We start from the raw sequence: 11,183 nt of genomic DNA, 5'->3' as shown, positions 1-11,183 counted from the left end.
TTAAAAATTGTTAGTGGGAACTTATTAATTATCATTTTAATTTTCTCCAGTTTTTGAACAAAGAGCTTAGAGGGTCCATGAAAGGTTTTGTTGTCGCTTTAATCTGTATGGCAATGCTTCAGTTAATATAATACCATGTACCCAGCCGGTGTGTCATTCATCACAAGCTTTGCAATCTGATGTTCTTTCACTGTGTGTGAGAGCGGTGATGCTTTTAAGCCTGCGAGATGCAAACGATAATTGGAAAATGCATTATCTCTGCTCGGGTTGCATGGAGGTCATTGTGCGAATGGTCATCTGGAACAGGCGCCACGTAGCTGATCATGCCAGAAGGAAAGGCAAGCTGTATGCTGTCCTTCATTGGCCAGGAAATTAAGCATAGGAATTGGGACAGACTGTATGTTGCTGATGTACAAGACTTTGGTGAGACTGTACATATCGACAGATTTGACCGCCCTGTTATTGGAAAGAATTCATTAAACTGGATAATTTGCGGAGAAAGTTTACAAGGGTGCTGCTAGGAGCCAAGGGCCTGAGTTATAGGGAAATGTTGGTAAAGCCGGGGCATTATTCCTGGGAATGCAGGAGATTAAGGGGTGAACATATCGAGGTGTATAAGGTAATGAGAGGCACAGATGGGGTGAAAGCATGAGGTCTTTATCCAAACAAAGGGGAACTAAAGGCTAGAGGGCATAGTTTTAAGGTGAGAGATGAATGATTTAAAAGGGACTTGAAGGGCAACTTCTTCATGCGGAGAATGGTACATATTTGGATCAATCTGCCAGAGGAAGTGGTGAGACAGGTATAGTAACAACACGTGAAAGATGTTTAGTTAAGTACATGGACAGAAAGGGACAAGAGTGATGTGGGCCAAATGTGGGAACATGTGACAAGCATCACACACAAAATGCTGGAGGAACTCAGCAGGCCCGAAACATCGACTGTACTTTTTCCCATAGATGCTGCCAGGCCTGCTGAGTTCCTCCAGCACTTTGTGGGTGTTGCTCAGATCTCCAGCATCTGCAATTTTTCTCTTGTTTGAAATGTGGTGGACATCATGGATGACCTCGGGCATGTCGTATTAGTCTATGACTCTATATGCATAGTTGAGCATTGTCTATATGTCCGTAAGTTTAAAAGGTACTTACAATGCTTGAAGACATACTACTGCTGCAGTTTGAGGCAGAGGAGACTTGGTAAGCTAGCTTCTGTGCAGAGCCTGGGGAAGGCCACATTGTTTCCAATTTGTTTGGTGGAGGGGATGAGGAGGATAGATGCGGCTTGATGACACAAAAATCACTCCAAGTCAGTCACTTTCAGCTGATTTTTTTTTTCACATTCAATTCTTAGATCTGAAAGAATCTCCAGAACTCTGAGTGAAGCACCAATACCTCAGAAAGCCCTCATACAGGGCAACTTGTGGTCCCAACTAGAGCAGACAAGTGGCTTAGACAGAATGGAAAATCCTACAAAAAGTAGTGGATACATACCAGCCAATCACAGGTCAAGCCCTCCCCACTATTGAGCACATCTACATGAAACGCTGATGCAGGAAAGCAGTATCATCAGGGATATGCACCAATCAGGCCATGCTCGCTTCTTGTTGCAGCCATCAGGAAGAAAGTATAAGAACTTCAGGACTGACACCACAAGGTTCAGGAACAATTATTTTCCCTCAACCATGAGTCTCTTGAACCAAAGGGGATAACTTCACTCAGCTTCCCTTACTCCATCATTGAAATGTTCCAACAACAAATGGATTCACTTTCAGGGACTCCTCATCTCATGTTCTTGATACTTATTGTTTATTCATTTATTATTATTTCTTTCTTTTTGTACTTACACAGTTAGTTGTCTTTTGTACACTGGTTGAATGCCCAAATTGGTGTGGTCTCTCATTGATTCTATTATTATTATTATTCTATAGATTTACTGATAATGCCTGCAAGAAAATGAACCTCAGGGTTGTATATGGTGACGTATATGTACTTTGCTAATAAATTCACCTTGAACTTTGAAAAATTAAAAGCAATCTCTGTGTATCTTTTCTATATAAGTGTTCGTGCCGGTATTTCTACCAAAATGACTGAGCTTTATAGGGGCTTGGGGTTTAGGCACAATCTTTTAATGTGAAGATGGTTCATTGTACTCAGTTCCCTTTAGATTTGGGATGTTTGATCATACCTCTTGTATTTAATCTAGATGTAGCTTTTTGTTATATATATATAAACTACTCAGAATAGCAACCCCTAAGCAATTACTTATTGTATCGTCTTGACCTGTCCTGGGTTCCTTTAACATTCTCTAACCCAACACCTCAAGTGATGCAAATACATTGTAATTGTTGTTGGAAGTGGAATCAAACAACTCATTGAAAAGTAGTCTTCAGTGTCTCTTAACTTCTTGAGAAATGCTGTAAAAATTCAAAAACATGACGAGATTATAATCGATTTTATTTTTTTTTTGCCTGGGATCCTATCAGTGGTGGAATGGCAATTCTGGGAAGCAGTTGAAACTCAAGTTAACTTGTCCTGATATTGAAAACCACCTTTTAGGAATTCCCATTTTAATTTCTGATTTCAGACAATCATAGAATTGTTATGGCTCTGAACAAGGCCACTTGACCCATCAAGCCTCTAGTAGAACAATCCATTCAGTCCCATTAATATCCATTTTCCTGAGACCTTGCTAATTATTCTCTCTCCAAGTCCCTCTTTCGACCAACTTTACAGTTAGTGGGATCTTGACTCTCTTTGTCAAATTTCTTCCTCCCAATGCCTTTTTATCTTTTCTACCCAATATTTCATTTCTCTTCATCCTTAAACCATTTACTCATGGGAACACCTTCTCTTCAATTAGCTCAGCAAAACCAGTTGTGATCTGGTACACCTTATATTTCTTATTTTGAGATACAGCACGGTAATCCAATGTATAAAATGCATCATCTACATCAGATAGAAGTATAGGAGCATACAGAATTGGTGCAGAGTAGGACATTTACTCTAATAAAGTCTACTGCATCATTCATCTGGAACATGACAGGTCACTCACCTTTGTAGCCTGTTCCCACCTTCTCTCCATATCCCTTCATCCCTTTAGCACCACAAAAGCCTTCCTAAGCTATCTTGCTCTGAGGAGCAGAACCCCAGAATTAACACATTGACAGGATAGCATTTCTCCTTTTATTTTCTCATCTATTACATTCCCCACACTTGTTCCCTGGATGTTTTTGTACATGTTAAATGACATTTTCTTTTTTGCAGTTTATGGAACAATGGCTGATTGGGAAGGATAACTGTCCTAAGTGACATTGAGCTAAAGGAGAACTTCTCCTGTCCCCAGCGAATCTATTGCTGATTATCTATTCCATTAATGCTGCACAATTTATTAAATAATATTATCAGGTTCAGAAATACCAAGAAAGATAAAGATCACATTTAATGAGACAACATCAGCAACCAGCTATTATTTCAGAAGACAAAAAGCACAAAGTAAACCTATACATCAGTGTCCATTTTCATCCTTTTATTTTTCATTTCTGTCTCATTATGCTTTGGTGAAGCTGCATTAGGCATTTTTCAATGTTCTAGTCTCTGATAGAAATGCAAGATGTTGGTGCACTTTGCTGAGGATATGGATAAACTGTTACAGATAGAAAGGGGAAATTCTTCCCAATTTATACAGATGCGAAGAAAGTTATAACACAAAAGTACTTTTGTACATACTTGATACCACATGACTACCGCTGATGAAACCTATTATGTTTGGTAGACATTTGCTTAAGGGGCACAGACTGCATAAGTGCCACTTTTGAAGGGGTCTACAGAGCCTTTTAAAATATTTTCTTTCTTTCTCTGATGGAAGGAAGTTAGAAAAAGAATGCTTTTAAGGGGGTCTGAAGTGGAAAACACAGATGTACGGATGTAGCAGTCGAGGTGCTGATTAAAACAGATTCTCACTCCAGCATATGCTCCCCAACGTAAGGCATGTGAAGTGTAAATGCTGTTTCCAATGGTGCGTCAAATTAGGGAAAAATTTTTTGGATCTAAAGAAATCAGCAGAGATTAATCTACTCATCAGTACTTTCAAGGGAGCAAATGCATAAAGTATTAACGTCACAAATGCTCTATTGACCAGTATTGATTGTCCTTGCAGAGGATTCATATTAAATTTCAAGCATTTGATTCTTTACCGTATATTGCCATTACAACAGGCCATAAAAAGGAGGAAATGGGGCTATTTTTTAAACTGTCCAAACTATGTGATGAAAGTGTTCACTTGCTAAATCGTATAGTCATAAGAAGGGTTATATAGCACAGAAAAGGACCATCCAGCCCAAGGCAACCATGCTGACATTTTTGCCCATCGATACTAATGCTATTAGCATAGATTAGGACCACACCCTTCCACGCTTTTCCTAGTTACACTCAGTGGCTACTTCTTTAGTCACACCTGTACACATGCTTGTGAATGCAAATATTTAATCAGCCTATCACGTTCCAACAACTCTGCATAAAAGCAGGCAGACATGGTCAAGAGGTCCAACTGTTGCTTAGATCAAACATCAGAATAGGGAAGAAATCTGACCGTGAAATAATTGTTGGTGTCAGACAGGGTGGTTTGAGTATCTCAGAAACTGCTGAACTCCTGGGGTTTTCACACATAAGTCTCAAGTGTTTACAGATAATAGTGCAAAAATCAAAAAAAAAATCCAGTGAGTGGCAGTTCTGTCAGCGAGCACACCTTGTTAATGAGAGCAGTCAAAGGAAATTAGCCAGACTAGTTCAAGCTTGCAGAAAGGCAACAGTAACTCAAATAACCACACGTTACAACAGTCTGAGTAGATGAGGAACTCTGAATGTACAACACATTAGACCTGAAGTGGATTGGCTACAGCAGCAGAAGACCAGACCAAGTTCTATTCCTGCAGCTATTTTATTAGGTGCACTTCTATACTGAATAAAGTGGCAACCAAGTATATGTAAGGGTCTGTCTATATGCCCCCTAAATAACCATATAACAATTACAGCACGGAAACAAGCCATCTCGGCCCTTCTAGTCTGTGCCGAACGCTTACTCTCACCTAGTCCCACCGACCTGCATTCAGCCCATAACCCTCCATTCCTTTCCTGTCCATATACCTGTCTACTTTTTAAAAATGACAATATCAAACCTGCCTCTACCACTTCTGCTGGAAGCTCATTCCACACAGTTACCACTCTCTGAGTAAAGACGTTCCCCCTCGTGTTACCCCTAAACTTTTGCCCCCTAACTCTCAACTCATGTCCTCTTGTTTGAATCTCCCCTACTCTCAATGGAACAAGCCTATCCACATCAACTCTATCTATCCCTCTCATAATTTTAAATACCTCTATCAAGTCCCCCCTCAACCTTCTACGCTCCAAAGAATAAAGACCTAACTTGTTCAACCTTTCTCTGTAACTTAGGTGCTGAAACCCAGGTAACATTCTAGTAAATCTCCTCTGTACTCTCTATATTTTGTTGACATCCTTCCTATAATTTGGTGACCAGAACTGTACACAATACTCCAAATTTGGCCTCACCAATGCCTTGTACAATTTTAACATTACATCCCAACTCCTATAAATGCTCTGATTTATAAAGGCCAGCATACCAAAAGCTTTCTTCACCACTCTATCCACATGAGATTCCACCTTCAGGGAACTATGCACCATTATTTCTAGATCACTCTGTTCTACTGCATTCCTCAATGCCTTACGATTTACCATGTATGTCCTATTTTGATTAGTCCTACCAAAATGTATCACCTCACAGTTATCAGCATTAAAATCCATCTGCCATCTTTCAGCCCACTCTTCTAACTGGCCTAAATCTCTCTGCAAGCTTTGAAAACCTACTTCATTATCCACAACGCCACCTAGCTTAGCATCATCTGCATTCTTACTAATCCAATTTAATACCCAATCATCCAGATTGTAAATGTAGTAATTGTCTTTCATTCTATCATCTCCACTGGTAGCATAATCCAGATATCAGTCATTCTCTGTGTAACAAAAATCTTCCTTAAATTCTTTTTAATGCTCGTTCATCTCTCATCACACCCACACCTTCTAGTTTATAGTACTTCTAACACGGGGAAAGATATTTTGACTATTTATTCTAACTATGCCTCTCATAATCTTGTATATTTCTGTTAGATCAGTTATAAGGTTTTATAAAGTAATGGGTAATACAATTTATATCAAATTATGATAAGGGAACATCAGCACATCTGCAGGTCAGCTCAATGAGAACTTTGAGATGACAATATTCCCATGTATCAATTATACTTGCCTTTTTACGTGTTGTTCATACTGAGAATGAACAATACCTAGAGCATGTGTGTGAATACACTGAATGGAAGAAAATATCAGAGGTTAAAAAAATGGTTCGAACATTCATTTATTATCGAAGTATGTATCCATATAAAGCTCTGAAATTTGTCTTCTCCAGCAAGCCATGAAACAAAGGAAGAACATAAATGTCATTCAGAGAGAAACATCAAACCCAACCCTCCATGCACAAAAAAGAACGGCATCCTGATCATCAACCCCAAAAGCCCTGCTTTTGCACAAATCCGAAAGAGAACATCAACCCCCAAACACCCTCCCCTTGCACATCAAAACGGAAACGGAACAGGTGACAAAGAACAGAGAGTATGAAAACCATAAGGGTAAAATTCCACAGTCATAAATGCAACAGTCCAATCCGTAGACGCAGAGCCACGATACAATCTCCGATATCACTGACGTTCCTCAAAAGCAAGAGACATCACATGAGGTAGAGGCCTACCTGCCTGCCACAGCGAGCCACACTCCGATAGGCCACTCACAGACAAGGCAGGCAGCCAGCGCAGATCTCTTGCTTGCCTTCCGCATTCGCTTCGATGTCTCAATTTTCCTCGACACCTTAATCAGTGATTAATGGAGGCTTTAATGGGTGAATATCAACACTGGAGCTGATCCAAGTCACTTCTCAGGTGTATGTTGATATGGTTAATCGAATACGACGATGCAGAGCCACTGAGTGTGTTCTGAGTTAGGTAAGTCCAGGAATGACATATCAAAAAATTCCCAGGAGCATCTTCTCCCCAAACAGAAGAATAAATTCCAAAATGTGAAAGGGCCTAGCTTCAAAGTTCAATATAATTTTATTAACAAGGTACGGATTGTCACCATATACATCCCTCAGATTTGTTTTCTTGTGGGCATACACAGTAAATCCAAGGAAAACAATAGAATGAATAAAAGACCCACCTTACAGGACAGATGTTCAAAAGGTAACAAACTGCAAATACAAAGGAGAAATACTACTTCTACTACTACTAATAATAAAAAGTTAGTAATACTACTACTACTAATAATAATACATAAACAATAAATATTGAAAATATGAGATGAAGAGTTCTTCAAAGCAAGTCCATAGGTTGTGGGGACAGATTAGTAATGGGGTGAGCAAACTTATCCCCTCTGGTTCAAGAGCGAGATGGCTGAGGTGTACTCTCAAAATTATCCCCTCTAGTTCAAGAGCGAGATGACTGTTCCTGGACATGGTGTTGTGAGTCCTGAGCCACCTGCACCTTCTTCATGATGGCAGCAGCAGGAAGAGAGTACAACCTTGGTGGCAAAGGTCCTTAATGATAGATGTTGCTTTCCATCAACAATATTTCATCTAGATGTGCTCAATAGTGAGGAGGGCTTTACCTGCGATGGACTGGGCCATATCCACTACTTGTTGTAGAACTTTTTGCTTAAGGGCATTTGTGTTTCTATATCAAGCCTTGATGCAACTAGTGATTATACTCTCCAGCACACATCAATAGAAATTTGTGAAAGTTTTAAATGACATGCTGAATCTTTGCAAACTTCATAGGAAGTAGAGGCGCTGCATTTAAGTGCTGGGCCCAGGAAAGGTCCTCTGAAATGATAACACCAAGGGATTTACAGTTGCTGACCCTTTCCCTCTCTGATCCCCTGATGAGGACTGGCTTATGGATCTCTGGTTTCCTCCTACTGAAGTCAATAATCAGCTCCTTGGTCTTGCTGACGTCGAGTGAAAGCTTGTTGCGCTGGCACCACTGAGCCAGATTTTCAGTCCCCTTCCTATATGCTGATTCATCACTACCTTTGATTTGGCCAATTGCAGTGGCGTCGTCAGCAGTGTCCAGTCTCACAGTCATAAGAGTAAAGCAAGTAGAGCAAGGGGCTAAGCACTCAGCCTTGTGTTGTCCTTGTATTGATGGAGATTGTGGAGGAGAGGTTGAGCCAATCCGGAATCGAGCATTTGATTGCACAAGGAGGTATTGAAGCCGAGGTCTTCAATCTTATTGATTAGCTTTGAGCAGACAATTGTTTGGAATGTCAAGCTGTCGTCAATAAAAAGCATCTTGATGTATGTACCTTTGTTGTCCAGATGTTGCAGGGTTGAGTGAAGAGCCAAAGAAATTGCATCTGCTGTTGACCTGCCGTGCTGGTAGGCAAATTGGAGCCGATCCAAGTTGCTTTTCAGGCAGGTGTTGATATGTTTCATCAGCAACTTCTCAAAGCACTTCATCTCAATGGATGTAAGTGCTGCTGGATGACAGTGGTGGCACAGTAGCACTGTGGCTAGCACAACACTTTACAGTCCCAACGACCCAGGATCAATTCCCATCGCTGTCTGTAAGGAGTTTGCACATTGTCCCCATGACAAAGTCATTTCACAGTCCAAAGATGTATTGGTTGGTCGGTTAATTGGTAATTGTAAAAGGTCCCATGATTAGGTTAAGGTTAAATCAGGGGTTGCCATGTGGCATGACACAAAGTGCCTGATGGGCCTATTTCATGCTGTAACTCAATAAATAACAGAATGAAAAATAGTCACTGAGGTAGGTTTTTCATAATGCCACTAAAGCAACATTACAAGTTGTCAGAGAGGTGATATCAAATATCAACTACTCAGCAGTAACCTGCTCAGCAATATTTTGTCTCTGTTCCATAAGGATGACTCAGCCTCAAATGTCAATAAAGGGAGGTTCAAATATGGAAGCACAAGGCCGAATGATAGCACAGTAGTGAGTGCGGTAGCTTTTAAAAATATAGAGGCACAGAAAATATGAGAAAGGTTAAGTAATTTTGTCCTTCAGGTCCACTCTGAATACAAACATGGCAAATCATTCAAGTTCAAGTTCCAATTTATTGTCATCTGACTGTATATATATACAACCAAATAAAACAACGTTCCTCTGGACCAATAGCACACACACAACATATATCACACACAGCAGATAAAACTAATATTACCGTAAGTTAATGAAATATAATTCAAAATGAATGTGTGTGTAGCACAGGTAAACTGTACAATAAACAGTAAACAGCTAGGTGTCCTAGTGAAGAGACCTTGGTGGTGGCAGGGTACTCATTAGTCTCACAGCATGAGGGATAAAGCTGTTACCCAGTCTGGCAATCCTAGCCCTAGTGCTTCTATATTTCCTTCCTGATGGGAGTGGGTCAAAGAGATTGAAGGACGACCAATAGGGATCCTCAACAATGCTTCTGACCCTTTGTGTACGACACTCCTGGTAAATGTCCCAAATAGAAGGGAGGGAGACCCCAGTGATTCTCTCAGTAGTTTTTACTATCCTCTGAAGGGTCCTGTGGTCCAATGCCTTGCAGCTTTTTATACCACACAATGATGCAGCCAGACTGGAAACTCTTGTTAGAATGGGGGTGAAGAGCCTTGCATGCCTCAATCTCCTCAGCCAGTGTAGATGGCGCTATGCCTCCTTGACTAAAGAGAAAGGGTTATAGGTCCTGGTTAGATCGTCCATTATATGTACACCAAGGAACTTTGTGCTCTTTACAGCAGAGCCATTGATGTATAATGGAGAGTGGTCTACCTGCAACTATCCACAATCATTTTGTTTGTCCATGTTGAGACTCAGATTGTTGATCTCACACCATATGACAAACATCTCCAGCTCCCCTCTGTATGCTGACTCATTGTTGCTGATGAGGCCAACCACATCAGCGAACTTGATCATGCAGTTTGAGCTGGATACAGCAGTGCAGTTATGAGTCAGCAGCGTGAGCAACAATGGACTGAGCACACAGCAGTGGGGAAGGGGGAACCAGTGCTCAGCGTGATGGAGCTTGAGATGTTGCTGTTCACTCAGACTCACTGGTGTCATGAGCCCCGTGGGCCTGTGTCCCTGTATTTGTTAATTGCTGTCTTATCTAGAGGCGTTAAACCCTTGTGCTGTCTGCTTAATCTTGTCAAGTTTATTTTGACTGGCATGGGTTTTTTTGAGTACTGTGATTATTTAAAGTGGGCTCCTGATTAGTGCTTATTGCAGGGTCCTGGTGTTTTGACAGACTGGGGTCTTTCTGTCAAGAAGTCCAAGATCCATTTACAGAGAGGGGTGTTTAGTCCCAATGAGGACAGTTTACCCAGCAGGCCCTGAGGGATGTTCATGTTAAATGCTGAGCTGAAATCCATGAACAACATCCTAGCATATGATACATCGTTTTCTAGGTGGGACAGGATGAATTGGAGGATCGAGGGTATGAAATCATCAGTGGACAGATTTGAGCAGAAGGCGAACTGGAAAGGGTCCAATGTAGCTGAAATGTGGGATTTTATCCAATCCATTACCAGCTGCACAAAGCACTTCATGATTATTGTGGTCAGTGTCATTGAGAGGCAATTATTCAGACCCATTAACTGTCACTGTCTTGGGCACCAGAATAATGGTGGCTGCCTTGAAGCCTTGAAGTGGACTATTGTAAAGAGATATTAAAGATGTCTGTTAAGACCCCTGTTAGCTGGCTATCTCAATACTTATCCCACTCTCATCCCATATCCCTTAATGCCTTTTACACCTGCATTTATACATCTCTTTCTTAAGTATGTTCAAAGACTTGACCTCTGCAACAGTCTGTGGTAGCAAATTGCACAAAGATATCTCCCACTGGGTGAAGAAATTTCACCTGACTTCAGCCCAAAATAACTTACCATCATTCCTTGTTCTAAACACATAACCATCCTCCCTGTATCTACTTTGTCGATCAAAATGTTGTCAATTTTGATTAATTTCCCAACAACCTTCCCTACCATTGAGGACATCTTCAAGAGGCAATGCTTCAAGAAAGTGGAATACATCATTAAGGACTCTCACCATTACT

At 40.8% G+C, this 11,183-nt stretch overlaps 1 long non-coding RNA gene across 1 annotated transcript in view; it reads left to right on the top strand.

Annotated features, from left to right (window-relative positions):
• LOC140732336 (uncharacterized) overlaps positions 1-11,183 on the top strand; it is a 115,569-nt gene that overhangs the window by 79,066 nt on the left and 25,320 nt on the right. The window lies entirely within an intron of this gene.

This window comes from Hemitrygon akajei, chromosome 8 (assembly GCF_048418815.1).
Source record: "Hemitrygon akajei chromosome 8, sHemAka1.3, whole genome shotgun sequence".
Taxonomy (NCBI): domain Eukaryota; kingdom Metazoa; phylum Chordata; class Chondrichthyes; order Myliobatiformes; family Dasyatidae; genus Hemitrygon; species Hemitrygon akajei.
This window is presented reverse-complemented; position numbering and strand designations above follow the sequence as displayed.